Below are 15,629 nucleotides of genomic sequence, written 5' to 3' on the forward strand. Positions count from 1 at the left end.
CCGCGCCAAAAGAAAGATGAGGTAATCTGCATAAGACCCTTACCCTCCCCTGTGAGGGAAGGTAGGTGATCTGGCCTGAAATAAGCCTTTTCTTTTGCTAATAGCTTTCTTACCCCACCCTCCTTCCTATTAAAACCTTCTATTTTGTACAACTCAGGAGCTATCCTCTACTTGATAGATGGGATGCTGCCCAATTCATTAATCATTTGATAACGCCAATTAGATCTTCAAGATTAACTTGATTCAATTTTGTTTTTTAACACTGCCAATTGATTTTTTTTTTAACTTTGATTTTTAATACATTTCTAAGTTGGAAAATGGCTGGAGATCCCATTTGGATAGAGTCCCTATGTAATAATATTATTATTGCTACAAAATATAATTTCCCAGTCATTTCACACAGCTTTAAGAATAGCTTCTGATTTGCAAGGAAAGGTCTCGATTCTGGTAAATAATTCTATGTGACCCTGAAGGTATACAGTTTTAACTCATGATTAGCAGTTCATTTGATGCTAAGTTTCCAAAGTTTCCTGCAGATATATCTTTCATGGGTGGAACTTTTAATTGCATAGCTTCATGTGGCTGATGAGATCCTATTATGATGTCTGCTTAAAGGCTGTGGTTCAATTTTAAATAAAGCTTTCGTAGAATACTACCAATTTTGGTGTTTGCTCCCTACAATTATTATACAAGCTAATGAAAAGTTTAAGAATACAATTTGGAGGATATCAAATTGGTTCCAGACATCTGACAGAAAGGTATGCAAATGAGTAGAAGATTGAGCTATACATAAAAAACATATTTCTTTTTTAAGGCACAGATACACAAGGGCTTATCAAAGTATACCAAAGTTTGATTATAATGAGATAAATGGATTATAATTTATATGGACAAGTAGCTCAGAGACTTTCAAATATTAACAAAAATCAGTTTGGTCAGTTTGCCTTAGGACTAACAGTTTTTCGAGGTGGTTGGGTGGGGAAAACAGAGAGGAGGGAACATCTGAAATATTAGACATGGGAAATTGCACTTTCTAATAGCTTGGGCTCTTATAAATGTGACGATATTTAAGCCAAACAAAAAAGTAAGATTGGAGCCATTGCATTTGCTACACTAGAAGACAGAATATTTAGACACCGGGGGAAAAATGTCTAAGAACGTCCTGAAAGTCATAGAAGTTCTGTCCTTTGGAAGCCAAGACTCCAGGTTCTACAGTGACCCTGTCACTAACACAGCTTTGGCTCACTCAACCGGGATTTAGCATAAGGCAGGAAAATCATAAACTTCCAAGTCAGTATTAGGTGAACAAAATCAGATCTCAAAAAAGATCCAGGAAAAGGTTGGTTATAATTATACTTCTGATGAATGTAAATGCTGAATTTCATCGAATTTAAGAAATCATCTCAAATTGCAAGGTGTTAAAATGTGAAGGGAAAAAAAAAATCAAACCTTTATCTTAGAATTGATGACATATAGCATGGGAGACAAGGACTGGACTGAGGCATACATTTCCTTAACTGGGAAAGAAGCCAAAGAGAAATGTATCTAAAAACATAATGGATTGTTTTAGGGTGGCAGAAATGTTGTTGGGACAAGACTCAGAACTGGGTATGTGCTCAGAACAAACTGTAGGCCAGGTTAATTAAGAGCTTTGAGTGGGAGGACTATTATTATACTAGAGTCCATTACAAAGAGGATCTGTGTCGGTATTTAGGCCCTGTGAAGTCATTAGTCTGTACTGAAATAGTCACACCTACCTCTAAGCCCGCTGCATTAGTCTTAGAGATCCACAGAGAAATTTTCAATTGGTTTCTTATTCCCAAAAAACACCTTCAAGGAAGTGTGGAACCCGCATGGTCAATAAACCAATTGGTATGTTATAGGGTTGTTTTTCTGTTGTTCTTGTTTTTTATTGTTATAGGTTTCACTGATGGACACTGGGGATTTAAATAAATTTTGATTGCCATGGTAGGCCTGGGATTCTGTCAGCTGGAGACTGGTAACTCTAGTCAAAAGGATTCTATCCTACCATGTTTATATTCATAATTACAGTATAGTATTTTCTCTGCTTATATTTATATTTTGAATGACTAGTTTGGACTATTGGTTTTAATATTCTAAATTTCCAATCTTGTCAACTGTCTGTATAACTGAGACCGTCTATATTTTGCTACTTTGCTATCAACAAAGAGGAGTTCTGCTTAATAATAGAGCCATGCAACCTGAAGCCTAGAAGATAGAATGCTCTTAATTGTCTAGCTGCCCACATTGTCCAAACCTGGTTTGTTGAGCACATATTGTGGGGATGGAGAAACAGATGTCTGTGGCAGAAAGCCCAAGATGGCATCCCAACTCTCTTTGCTTTCCTACACAACATAGAATCTCTGGTCTAATTTCTAGAGAGAGAGAAAACTACCCTGAATAGAATGCTAACTGGGTAATGTGAGACCTGGAAAGTTAGAGAAGTTTGGAATCTATAGAGAAAGTACCAGGGCAAAACTGCAGGCTATTCAACAGAGTACAATATAATTGAAAACACTATTGTAGAAAATTGGTCTGGCTACCATGATGCAGAAAATAGACAAGAGCGGACAGGGAACTTACAGTTTAAAAACAGGTCCACACAAAAACAAAACACTGACATCAATCAGTCAAAAAGTACACCATGAGGGGTGCCTGTCTGGCTCAGTCGGTAGAGCATGGGACCCTTAATCTCAGGGTCGTGGGTTCAAGCTGCATGTTGGGCAAGGAGCCTACTTGAAAGAAAGAACGAATAACACCATGAGATGATGTAATGCTGAGGAATTTCCCAAAGAAATTAATATTGTTGAATACCTACTATGTGCTAGACTCTATTGCTAAGGGTATTTTTCTTATCTAACCGTAACATTAATTGTAAAATAGGTATGGCTGCTCTCATTATTCAGGTGAAGAATGTAGTTCCATGAAATTACATAACTTTCCCAATGTCACTCAGTTCCTGGGTGGTAAAATTGGAATTCAAATCCAAACTGATTTCAAAGCTATTGCTCTTTCCACAAAACCAGATAGTCCTTGTACTCTAAAAACTGTAAAATATTGCTAAAAGAAATTAAAGGATATCTAAATAAATGGAAAGATGTCCATGTTCATGGATCAGAAGATTTAATTTGTTAAAATAGCAATACTACACAAATTGATCTACAGATTTACACATTCCCTATCAAAATCCCAGCTGGCTTTTTTTGCAGAAATTGTTGTTGATCCTAAAATTCATATAGAAATTCAAGGGACCAACAATAGCCAATACAATCTTGAAAAACAATGAAGCTTAAGGACTCATACTTTCCAATTTCAAAAACTTAGCCATAAAGCTACAGTAATCAAGGGACACCTGGGTGGCTCAGTCGGTTAAGCATCTGCCTTCAGCTCAGGTCATGATCCCAGGGTCCTGGGATCGAGCCCTGCATCGGATTTCCTGCTGAGCAAGGAGCCTGCTTCTCCCTCTCTCTCTCTGCCTCTCCCCATGCTTGTGCTCTCTCCCTCTCTGACAAATAAATAAATAAAATCTTAAAAAAAAAAAAAGGATCAATCATGAAGCTTTAAAAAAAAAAGCTACAGTAATCAAGACAGTCTGGGGGCACCTGGGTGGCTCAGTTGGTTGAACATCCGACTATTGATTTTAGCTCAGGTCATGATCTTGGAGTTACTAGACTGAGCCCAGTATTGGGCTCCATGCTGGGGGCAGAGCCGACTTAAGATTCTCTCTTTCCCTCCCTCTCTGCCCTCCCCCATCAAAAAAAAAAAAAAAGTCTGGTACTAGCAAAAGGTTAGACATATAAATCAATGGAATAAAATTGAAAATCCAGAAATACACCCTTATGTTCATGGTCAAATGATTTTCAAGAAGAATGCCAAGACAATTCAAAGTTGGGACCTTACCTAACACCATATACAAAAATGAACTCAAAATGGATCATAGAGGGGCACCTGGCAGGCTCAGTTGGAAGAGCATGTGACTCTTGATCTCAGAGTTGTGAGTGTTCAAGCCCCATGGTGAGTGTAGAGATTACTTAAAAAAAAAAAAAAAAAATCATAGATCCAAATGTAAAAGCTAAAACTACAAAGCTCTTAGAAAAAAGTATACAGGTGGGGCGTCCAGGTGGCTCAGTGGGTTCAGCATCTGCCTTCGGCTCAGGTCATGATCTCAGGGTCCTGGGATCAAGACAAGCATTGGGCTCCCTGCTCAGTGGGGAGCCTGTTTCCCCTCCCCTCTGCTGCTCCCCCTACTTGTGTTCTCTCTCTCTCCTTCTCTTGCTCTGTCAAATAAATAAATAAAATCTAAGAAAATAAAAAAAAATAAAATAGAAAAACATATGGGGTAAATCTTCGTGACTTTGAGTCAGGCAATGGTTTCTTGGTTATGAAACCACTAGCACAAGTGATAAAACAAATACTTTCAACTTCATCAAAATTTGAAACTTTTGTGCTTGAAATAATACCATCGAGAAACTGAAAAGACAATCCTAGAATAGGAAAAAATATGTGAAAAGTATATATCTGATAAAGGCCTTCTATCTAGAATACAAGAATAATTCTTACAACTCAATAATAAAAAGACACATCACCCAATTTTTTTAAATTCAAAAATACAAATAAACATATCCCTGAACATCACTAATAATTAGGGAAATGCAAATCAAAAACAATAAAATAACAATTCACACTCACTAGCTAAGCTGGCTATAAACAAACAGAAAGTAACAAGTCCTGCTAAGGACAGGGAAAATGGGCACTTTCCTACGTTGCTGGTGGAATGTAAAATGGTAAAATGGTACAGCTGCCTTGGAAAACAAGTCTGACAATCCCTCAAAAGGCTACATATAGAGTTACCATATGGCTCAGCCATTCCATTCTTATGTATAAATCCAAGAGAAAGGAAAACATATGTCCACACAAAAACTTGTACACACATGTTTGCAACGGCATTATTCATAATAACCAAAAAGTGGAAACGACTCAAATATAGCAACTGATGAATGGTAAACAACATGCAGTACATCCTTATGATAGAATAGTTTTTGGCCATGACAAGGAATGAAGTACATGAATCTTGAAAACATTATGCTAAGTGAAAGAAGCAGCCCCAAAAGACCACATATTGCATGGCTCCAGTTATATGAAATGTCTATAATAGGGTAATCTATAGAGACAGAAAGTAGATTCATGGTTGCCCGAGGATGGGAGGTTTGTGGAGAAATGAGGCGTAACTGCTCTATCTATGGGATTTCTTTTTAGGGTTATCAAAATGTTTTAAAACTGATTGCCGTGATGGTTGCACAATTTTGTAAGTGTGTTAAAAACCATTGTATTGTATTGGCACCTGGGTGGCTCAGTCATTAAGCGTCTGCCTTTGGCTCAGGTCATGATCCCAGGGTCCTGGGATCAAACCCCGCATCGGGCTCCCTGCTCAGCGGGGAGCCTGCTTCTCCCTCTCCCTCTACTGTTCCCCTTGCTTGTGTTCCTTCTCTCACTGTGTCTTTCTCTGTCAAATAAATAAATAAAATCTTTAAAAAAAAAAACATTGTATTGTATACTTTAAATAGGTGAGCTGTACGGTATTTATCTCAAAAAGTTGTTAAAAAGAAAACCCTAAATTGTCTCTTTGTTTACATTTTCAAGCAGATGTCCAAATATCAAGTTGACAACTAGTCATTCTGTTTCCCCTTACCATCAGCATTCTCAGATATCTTGTTTTTTCTTTTCTTTTTTAAATTATAGCCAGTACTGGGGAATTGAATCATGAGGCTCTTGTTAAGAGTGTAGAAATTGGCTTGATTTTTTTAGAAAGTCAGTAAACCTAACTCCCAATGTTTAGCTAATATCAGCCTAACCCTATGGGTCTCAGTTTTCTCATTTGTGAATAAAAAAGATTGTGCAAATGATCTCTGAAAGTTCTTCCTGTGACACTAAAAGAGCTTAGACTCCGTCAGTGAAGTGCTGGTTTTCTTTTGCTCCTCAGAACCAGTCAGGGGCACCTAGGTGGCTCAGTCGGTTAAGTGTCTGCCTTTGGTTCAGGTCATGACCCCAGGGTCCTGGGATCGAGCCCCACATTGGGCTTCCTGTTCAGTGGGGAGCCTGCTTCTCCCTCTGCCTCTCCCCGCTTCTCATTCTTACTCTCTCTTTCAAATAAATAAATAAATAAATAAAAATCTTTTATAAATAAATAAAATCTAAAAAAAAAAAAGAACCAAACAGACAAAATCTGATATGATTTCAGTTTACTTAGATGATCAGCAGGGCCAATTATGAGAAACTTCTAGCAGATCTTTATATATACAGAAAGACAACAGATGCATAACAATGTGAGTTTAACATTTGTGGAGGTCAGTTACCTAGGACTCACACTAGAACAGTAAATCAAGTCTCCAGTAGTTGTGTTCATTTCTTATTTTTACCCTGTTTATAAATGACCAATCAAAATTAGAAAAATATATCCAAGTAGGGGGAGAGGGAGCCCAACCTTTAAAGATAATCACTATTAATATTTCCATTTATTTTTTTCCAATAATTTTGCACTGTAGTTTTTTTTTCACTTAACACTATAAGCATTTCTCCATGTCATTAAGTAGTTTTTATAAACATCAATTAATGCCAGTGGAGGTTTATTTAACCATTGCCTTATCATTGGACAGATAGACTGCTTCCAGTTTTCCCCTATCTGAAGTAACAGGGAAAAAGATTAATATCTTTACACAGAAAGCTTTTGGTATTTAGGATTATTTCCTGGGATAGATTCTGATTCCTAAGAATTAAGATTAATGAATCAAAGGATATGACCATTTCATAGCATTTTCTAAGAAGTTGTACCAATTTACATTTATATTGAGAAGTGATGTAATTAATTTAATTCATATATCAGGACCCACAAAATGGAGGTTACCCAGTGGCCCAGTCCAAGTCACAAATCTAAACTGAAGGCAGCCTGCACAGACCAGAAACACATGTCAAGGAAACCCAGCGTACACCAATCATAATCATCTAACTCAGCTTTAGTGAGCTTACCTTACCCTAGAAAATAGGACCTTCTAGCCTTATAAGGAAATCCCTGACCTAGCTCCTTCTATGGCTCTTGCCCCAAATCCCTCAGGAAGAGCATCCCATTGCTTGTGAGGCACTGTACTTCCCTAGACATACATAGATTGTTTTCCCTTGAATAAAGCACATCAAACTGGTTACTAAATTATTATAGTTTTGTCATTTGACAGAGATAGTTAAGATAGATTTAGTGTGTTAACAAAGTATAAGTTGAGACCTGAAATTTCTAAGTTAGGTCTTCATCATTGAAATATTTATTGGGGCACCTGGGTGGCTCATTCGGTTAAGCGTCTGCCTCTTGATTTAGGCTCAGGGTATGATCTTAGGGACGTGAGATCAAGTCCCACATTGGGCTCACACTCAGCATGGAGTCGGCTTGTCCCTCTCCTTCTGCTTCCCACTCTCGTTCTCCCCATGAATGCACATGCGCTCTCTCTCTCTCTCAAATAAATAAATAAAAATCTTTAAAAAAAGAGAAATATTTATTTATTTATTGTTCATTGTCTATATACCCCTATTAGAATATAAGCTCTACAAGGGCAGGAATCCCAATTTATTGATATATCTCAAGCATCTAGAACAGTGCCTGACAGAAAACGTTTAAATATTTGTTTCAGGGCGCCTGGGTGGCTCAGTTGGTTAAGCGACTGCCTTCGGCTCAGGTCATGATCCTGGAGTCCCTGGATCGAGTCCCGCATCGGGCTTCCTGCTCGGCAGGGAGTCTGCTTCGTCCTCTGACCCTATCCCCTCTCAGGTGTTCTCTCTCTCTCATTCTCTCTCTCTCAAATAAATAAATAAAATCTTTAAAAAAAATAAATAAATAAATAAATAAATATTTGTTTCAAAAACAAATGAAATAGGGAAACATTTATTTTTTAATCATTATTATTATCAGTTCCAACACTCAAGTGGCAAGATTCAATAGCAGGTTGTAACAGCACTGGCAAGTGAATATGTCCCTATATTCATCCCATTCTCTGGTATTATTTATCATGACACAATTGAAGCTTTAATCATTTATCACATGCTTACTTCAAATATAAAAGTTGAATTCCTTAGTGCTCATATGTAGCAGAAACTACTAGTTCCCAATCTAATTTCAGTTTCTCTTGCTTTTTTTGTAGACAATGTCCTCAGCTAGAAGACCCCATTTCTATCTCCCTACGGACAGGTGTAGCCAAATGACTGATGGGATATACATGGAAATTGTTGGAAGTCCTTTTAGGAAAGCTCTTTAAAATGAGAACAAATAGCTGGTGTGGTCCTTTGTTTTTCTTCTGCTTCCTGCCTACAAAGTGAACATGATGGTTCCAACAGCCCTATCTTTTTTATTTTTTATTTTTTTAAGATTTTATTTGTCAGAGAGAGAGTGCACAAGCAAGGGGAGGGGCAGGCAGAGGGAGAAGCAGGCTCCCTGCTCAGCAGGGAGCCCGACGCAGGGCTCGATCCCAGGACCCTGGGCTCATGTCCTGAGCTGAAGGCAGATGCTTAACCTACTGAGCCACCTAGGCACCCCTCAACAGCCCTATCTTGTACAATTAGGTAAACTTAAGGATGGAAACTCTGTTCAGTGGATGATAGAGCAGTAAGATATAAGGAATTGTTACAGGATTTCTTTTTTTTTTGTACACATTTAGTTTTATTGTAACAAAGCAATTTGTACACTTTTAACATTTAAAATTGAGCATCATCTTTCCAGTGAAACAAAAAGAAAATTTAAAAATAGACAGGAACAAAATTACAATAGAGAATGTCAATTCCAAATAAGATCCTACAGGTTCTGCTGATTCTCCTATCGAGTGGCAGGGCTCAAGTCATCATTAGGAGAGAGTTATATTTTAAAAGTGTCATCTTAAACTGCAAGGATGTCCATTAAACATCACAATTAAACATGCCAAAGGGGAAGCCATGTTGTTGCAGGATTTCTTTTCCTTCGGTGCCCACAGCTGTTCTTGGTCATGCCACTTCAAGGAATGAAGAGGTAGACCAGACAGAGTGGTGAGCAGCAAAGCAAGGTTTATTGAGTGATAATACAAAGCTCCTAAAGAGGGAGGGGACCCGAGAAGGCAGCCACTGAGAGTTTCTAAGTCTAGCGGTTTTTATGGGCTTGTCGGTGGGTTATTTTAATCTGATTAACCCTCCATGTTCCTGTCATCCAATCAGGTCTTTGTCATCTACCTATCACGTGGGAAAGGGTGGAGGGCTCCTTCCAGGCTGGTGTAAAATCCTTTTAAGGGTGGTTTCCTCTTAGGGCGGGGCCCCTTGTCCCAGCTTGCCTTTCTTCGTACTACCCTTCATCAGAATCAGAATCTCTGGTGATGTGAAGATGTAAAAGGAGATGTCGATATGGAGCAAGCAAGCCTAGCTAAGAGTTTCTTTTAAATAGGGTCAGGAGGCGTCTGGGTGGCTCAGTCGTTAAGTGTCTGCCTTCGGCTCAGGTCATGATCCCGGGGTCCTGGGATCGAGCCCCACATCGGGCTCCCTGCTTGGTGGGAAGCCTGCTTCTCCCCTCTCCCTCTGTGGCTCCCCCGGCTGTGCTCTCTCTCTCTGTATCTCTTTGTCTCGAATAAATAAAAATCTTTAAAATAAGATAAAATAAATAGGGTCAGGAGGCCATAAGGGAGGAATTTATGCATGTCCTCATCAGAGAAACTGTACTTTTTGCCAGCTGCAGGCCCTCTGCCTGGACTTAACTCCCTCACCAGGACACCTGAATCATTCGTTCACATTTCTCACTTCTAAAGGAGCTAACGCATTTTGGGGACAAGTTTCAATCCCTCTCTTGCATACTAACCCAACCAATCCCAGTCAACCTAGTTTCAATCCCTGTTTTGCATACAGATCCTAAATAAGAAATGCATTCATGGCCTTTCATCTTTGTAACTCTGCCCCTTCTTTGTCTTCCTCGGAACACAAGTCAGGTTTCTGCCTGAATCTGTCTCCAAACTGCAATTCTAATTGCCCAAATAAATCCTTGTTTGATTCCATTGTCAATGGATTCTTTCTTGGTCAACCACACCAACCCCCCAACAGCCCGCTTCTATGCTATTTTACATAAGAAAAAAAGCACTATCTTGTTTTAAACCAGTTATTTCAGGTTTCTTATCAGCTAAACACAATCTCAAACTGATAAACTGCAGACACTGACTGTCCTTTTCGTAAAGTTTTAAAGACTTCAATAATACTATAAATGTTCTTTAAAAATAAGGAGAGGGGGCGCCTGGGTGGCTCAGTCTAGTTAAGCGTCTGCCTTCGGCTCACGTCATGATCCCGGGGTCCTGGGATGGAGCCCTGAGTGGGGCTCTCTGCTAAGCAGGGAGTCTGCTTCTCCCTCTGCCGCCCCCCGCCCCCCGCCCCAGCTTGTGCTCTCTCTGTGTTAAATAAAATCTTAAACAAAAAAAAATAAGGAGGGGGCACCTGGGTGCCTCAGTTGGTTAAGCGTCTGCCTTCGGCTCAGGTCATGATCCCAGAGTCCTGGAATGGAGCCCCACGTCTGGCTCCCTGCTCAGTGGAGAGCCTGCTTCTCCCTCTCTGTCCCTCCCCTGCTCCATTTCTCGCTCACTTTCTCTCTCTCTCTCTCTCTCAAATAAATATATACTCTTTATTTTTATTTTTTTTTAAGATTTTATTTATTTATTTGACAGAGAGAGACACGGTGAGAGAGGGAACACAAGCAGGAGGAGTGGGAGAGGGAGAAGCAGGCTTCCTGCGGAGCAGGGAGCCCGATGCGGGGCTCGATCCCAGGACCCTGGGATCATGACCTGAGCCGAAGGCAGACGCTTAACGACTGAGCCACCCAGGCGCCCCAATATATACTCTTTAAAAATATATAAAAATAAATAAAAATAAGGAGAAATTGACCGTATCTCCAGCCGCACCAGTGTCTCTCTGTGTCGCCTGCTTTGGACCTCGTTCCTCACGTTTGGTCGAAAATGGACCCCAACTGCTCCTGCTCCATCCGGGGCTCCTGCACCTGCGAAGCGGGCAAGTGCACCCCTGCAAGTAGAGCTGCTGGTCCTGCTGCCCCGTGGGCTGTGCCACGCGTGCCCAGGGCTGCATCTGCCAAGGAGGCATCGGGCAAGTGCAGCTGCTGTGCCTGATGTGGGCGAGAGCCCGTTCCAGATGGAAATAGAGCGACGTGTACAAACCTGCAGTTTTAAAACATTTTTTTATATTACCCTGTTTGCTACATTCCTGTTTCTATGAAATATGTGAATTATAATAAAAGTTGGTGACCTAAAAAAAAATAATAAAATCCTTTGCTTTATGTACTTATCTTTTAAAGAATAAGATATGGGCTTTTTATTCTGAGCTAGTCGCCATGTTTTAATTTTAATCATAAGAAAGAATATTTGGTTCATAAATAGGAGGCAGGGAATACTAATAATTTCACATGGCATCATTGGACCTTGCCTTCCACAAGTAAGACCATGAAATACCTTTGGATGTTATAATGCAGGAATAAAGAGGAAATCTGATGGTTCCCTGAGGCCATGCAGGATAAGAGATTAAAATCTAATTTCTGGTCATGGACTACTACAAAAGTTTGAGTGTCCATTACTGAGTCAAAGAAAACGGGGAAAGGTTTTTGAAATTTGGTTTTATATTTGTAGCTGTGTAAGTCTGTCCTCCAAGAAGTAGATGCCAAGAAGTAAATTAACTGTGAAACCTGAAGCGGCCAGCCCACAATCTACAGTAACCTGATTTACTGTTCCACTGTCTTCATTAGCATAACTTTACTATTGCAGGAGACTCTTGCCCAGGCAAATGACTTTATTGTTCATTCCAGAACTTGTTTGAAAGATCATCAACTCTTTAATAGAAAGCATCAACATTTTTCCTACCAACACTCTTCTGACTCCCAGCCTCCTAATCCTTCCCTTGCCGTTTCCCCCAATCCTAAATCACTGTCATGTCACAATTTGTACCTATTCACCTCATTGAGAGACCTGCCTTAAACCAAACTTCAAAATCTCCCTAAAAACAGGCCTCGCCCTTCCCCCTTTGAGACACAATAACGCTCTCTTGAGGTGGTAATTCTCCTGTGCACCAGTGAGCAATAAACTCAGTTTTATCTTGTCGATGATATTTGGGAACTGGCATTTAATACATGCAAAAGATTTGTTAGGGCAAGTTCTGTGAAGGAAATGGGAAAGACCTGAAGGAGGCTGAGAGAGCTGCCATCCTGAAGAAGGTCTGAGGCAGGATACAGGGAAAGCGGGAAGGGAAGAAAGGAAGAAGGAACATTAGGTGGCAATGCAGTTCTCAGAGAATTTGGTAAGGCCAGTGTGGGGTTACCGAGCCAAATTCAATTACTCCTCAAAGTAGTCCTACATTTTGCAGGAACCCGACTGCCTTGGTGCCCCTGGGGGGCTCAGTGCACATCAGCTGCGCTGTGGGAAGCAAGACCCCAGCGGTGATGGGGGTCAGAGCAATCACACCTTTGCAGTCACCGTGGATGTAAGAAGACACATTCTCCTGACTCAGGATGCCTGATGATTCCCGCCTCTGAAAAGACAACTTACAAAAAGTGTGACCTTCTGAGAAAAAGCACATAATGAATGAAAAAACTCCAAAGGAGTCTAACATAGATTTTTGAGTGAATATAGTAACTATAAAAAATTTAGTCAAAGCAATTGGGATTTTTCTGCATTTTAAAATATGCTCAAAATAATGTTATTAAATTCAGTTTATTGGGGTGCCTGGGTGGCTCAGTCGGTTGAGTGTCTGACTCTTGATCTGGGCTCAGGTCTTGACCTCTCAGGGTTGTAAGTTCAAGCCCTGCACTGGGCTCCATGTTGGGTGTGGAGCCTACTTAAAAATAAATAAATTCAGTTTACTAATTCAGTTATTAAAAACTAAAGAATAACTTATAGTGATAGAACTTGAGAGTCCTTATTACTTTGTTTCATTTTGTTTGACTACTCATCAACTGATATATTTCCAGTCTCTGACAGTGCTATGTACTGAATTGTGTCCCTCAAAATTCATATGCTGAAGCCCTAACCCCCAACGTGACTGCATTTGGAGATAAAGCCTTTAGGAAGGTAATTAAGGTTAAATTGATGAAGGATAGTTGGAAGGCGGGCAGGCAGGGACAAGGGGCCCCTACCCTAGGAGGAAATCACCTGTAAAAGGATTTTACACATGGAAGGAGCCCTCCACCCTTTCCCATATGATAAATAGGTGACAAAAATCTGATCGGATGACATGCGCAAGGAAGGTTAATCAGATTAAAACATTGGGCCAACAAGCCCATAAAAACCCCTAGACTTAGAAACTCTGGTGGCAACCCCCTCTCTCCTTGGGAACTTTGTACTATTACTTTGCTATCGCTCAATAAACCTTGCTTTGCTATCCACCACTGTCTGGCCTACCTCTTTATTCTTTGAAGTGGCATGACCAAGAACTGCGGGCACCGACAGAGAAAAAAATCCTGTAACAAAATGAAGTCATAAAGGTAGTGCCCTAATCCAAAAAGACTGGTGGCCTTACAAGAAAAAGAGAGGACGCCTGGCTGGCTCAGTTGATAGAGCATGTGACTCTTGATCTTGGGGTTGTGAGTTTGAGGCCCATGTTGGGCATACAGATTACTTGAAAAAAAAAAAAAGAGGAAGGGAGATTTCCCTTGCCCTCCAGCTTGCAAGTGTGGTCTTTTAATGTGGCTTTGCTTCAGACAGAGGATGTTAATAGAGAAACTAACAGAACTGCTGGGCAAACAGTAGCACTAAGCAGAAAGTCTCAATAGTAGAAAAACTACAATGTCTCTTATGTTTAGTGGGCACCTTCTCCTCAACTTCTATTTTGAGGTTGCTCCAATCTTAAGAGAAATGTTCCAATCTTAAGAGAAAAACTCCTGTGGTGCTTTATCCCATTGTTTTTCCTATTAGGTCTCCTGCCTTCTGGTCCCATTAATCCTATTAATCAGTGCAATCCGATTTCCTCCACCACGACCACGCCTACCTGCCACTATTCACAGTGAGCTGAAGAGCTGCCTTCTGTCAAATTCAAAGGATTCAGTCCCCACCTTGATCTCTTGGGTGCATTCATCACTGCTACACCCTTCTAGAAACTTTCTGTCCCCTTACTTCTAAGACACCACTCTCTCCTTGTTCTCTGACTAGGTCTCATGTCTCTCTCCCTTCTACCAATCCTTAAAGGTACATGTTTCACAAGGAATTTTCTTTCTTTTTTTTTTTTAAGACTGTATTTATTTATCTGTCAGAGAGAGAGAGCACAAGCAGGGAGAGCTGCAGGCAGAGGGAGAAGCAAGCTCCCCGATGAGCAAGGAGCCCGATGGAGACCTGATCCCAGGACCCTGGGATCATGACCTGAGCTGAAGGCAGACGCTTCACAGACTGAGCCACCCAGGCGTCCCACTTCACAGGGATTTCATCCTTAGTGCTTTTCCTATCTCACTCAAAAGTCTTTTTGTGGGTGACCTCACTATCCATGGCTTCAACTCCGGAGCTCTTACGAGTGTTTGGCCCTGACCCTGCTATGAACTCCTAGTCCATAGTTTTTATTTGTCTACAAAGTGACTCCACGTGGGTGTTCCATGAGCGCATCACAATTACGTGTTCTGACCTTAACTCAGTGTTAAAAGCCGCATTTCCACCTGTTTTCCTTATTTGGTACTGTTATCCACCAGTCACCCAAGTCATACCTAGACTCTGTCCTCTCCTCCCACGACCTTTAGATATAATCTGTCATTCAACCCTGTGGTTTCTGTCTCCTTCATAGTTCTTAAACCCTACTCTTTTCCACCATCACTGCCCCCAATTTATTTGCTGAGAGAGGAAGAGAGATGTACATCAGAATCACCTGTGTGGTTAAATAAATAAATAAATAAATAAGCATTCTTGCCCTGCCCCTCCCCCCGAGATTCCAAACCAGCATATGCTCTTCCTTACCTGCCCTGTTCTGATTCTTCCCCAGCCTCCAGTCCATCTTCCACACTGCTGACAGAATGATCTCTCAAAAACGAAACCTTAATAGTGCAAACTATCTGCTTATTTTTTCAGAGGTTCTTCAGAACCTTCAGGATAAAATCCAAACTCTTCTGAAAACCCTTCACACTTTGGTTCTTGCCCACAGCCTTCCACCTCATCTCTTGCCACTCCCTTAAGGGCACCCTGCACTCAAGCCTTATCAAAGTGTGGTACTTTCTGTTCCTGGAGCATCCCTCCTTTCTTTGCCGTGCTGTTCTCAGTGGATATCACCCCTCATCCCTTCCTGCTTAGAAGTCACCTTGTTCCCACAAACAATGAATCATGGAACACTATATCTAAAACTAATGATGTAATGTATGGGGATTAACATAACAATAAAAAATTTTTAAATTAAAAAAAAAAAAAAGAAGTCACCTTGTTCCAAAAGCCTTTCCTGTCTTCTCCAGGCAATTAGGCATTGTCTGTGTTTCCACAGTATCTTGTTCATATCACGATTCTATATTTATTATCGGATAATTATATGTGTTTATACAATGTCTCACCACTAGCCTGTGAACAGACTGTTCAGTTCATTATTGTATGCCCTAACGTAGAGCCTGG

At 40.5% G+C, this 15,629-nt stretch overlaps 1 pseudogene; it reads left to right on the forward strand.

Moving 5' to 3' along the window:
- The first annotated feature begins 11,009 nt into the window (after nt 1-11,009).
- On the forward strand, nt 11,010-11,177 carry LOC116637431 (annotated as a pseudogene).
- Nucleotides 11,178-15,629: the final 4,452 nt, after the last annotated feature.

Source organism: Phoca vitulina, unplaced genomic scaffold (assembly GCF_004348235.1).
Source record: "Phoca vitulina isolate PV1807 unplaced genomic scaffold, GSC_HSeal_1.0 scaffold14, whole genome shotgun sequence".
Classification (NCBI taxonomy): Eukaryota; Metazoa; Chordata; class Mammalia; order Carnivora; family Phocidae; genus Phoca; species Phoca vitulina.